This window comes from Branchiostoma belcheri, unplaced genomic scaffold (assembly GCF_001625305.1).
Source record: "Branchiostoma belcheri isolate BF01 breed outbred unplaced genomic scaffold, Haploidv18h27 scaffold7, whole genome shotgun sequence".
Lineage (NCBI taxonomy): Eukaryota > Metazoa > Chordata > Leptocardii > Amphioxiformes > Branchiostomatidae > Branchiostoma > Branchiostoma belcheri.
The window spans coordinates 3907621-3908341 of NW_017804353.1; the positions used below are offsets into that span (position 1 = coordinate 3907621).

Genomic DNA, 721 nt, shown 5'->3' on the forward strand with positions numbered 1-721 from the left:
TTCGTCACGCAACTCTGCGCAACACGGAGAGCTCTGCGCCCTAACAAGTCAATTCGTTGGTTGGCGTCACGGGTTCAGTTTTCTATAGAGCTCTGTGAGTAGTAGGCGATATACAGCCAGTACTGTGTCACAAATAAAGACTTCGTCACGCAACTCTACGCAACACGGAGAGCTCTGCGCCCTAACAAGTCAATTCATTGGTTTTCATTTCATTTTCATTTATTTCGAAACTTTTTAGCCCTGCAGGGCTAGTCTTCCAAGGCTCAAATACATGGAATACAGGCACTTCGAATACGTTACATATATACATAGGAAATAGTGCATAAGATACAGTGCAAACGTTTAAAAAGACAAAAATACATCAACCATTTAAAGGAACGCACAAATGAATACTGACAATTTAAAAACTAGAGGTCGGCTTCATGTGACACTGTTTACTACGGTTGGCGTCACCGTTCAGTTTTCTATAGAGCTCTGTAGATATCAAGTCAATTCAATGTGAGTAGTAGGCGATTACAGCCAGTACTGTGTCACAAATAAAGACTTCGTCACGCAACTCTGCGCAACACGGAGAGCTCTGCGCCCTAACAAGTCAATTCGTTGGTTGGCGTCACCGTTCAGTTTTCTATAGAGCTCTGGGAGTAGTAGGCGATATACAGCCAGTACTGTGTCACAAATAAAGACTTCGTCACGCAACTCTGCGCAACACGGAGAGCTCTGC

The 721-nt window shown here is 43.8% G+C and overlaps 1 protein-coding gene across 5 annotated transcripts in view; it reads left to right on the top strand.

Annotated features, from left to right (window-relative positions):
• Positions 1-721, top strand: part of LOC109484526 (retinoic acid receptor RXR-alpha-B-like) — a 39653-nt gene that overhangs the window by 35656 nt on the left and 3276 nt on the right. The gene's annotated exons all lie outside the window — the stretch shown is intronic.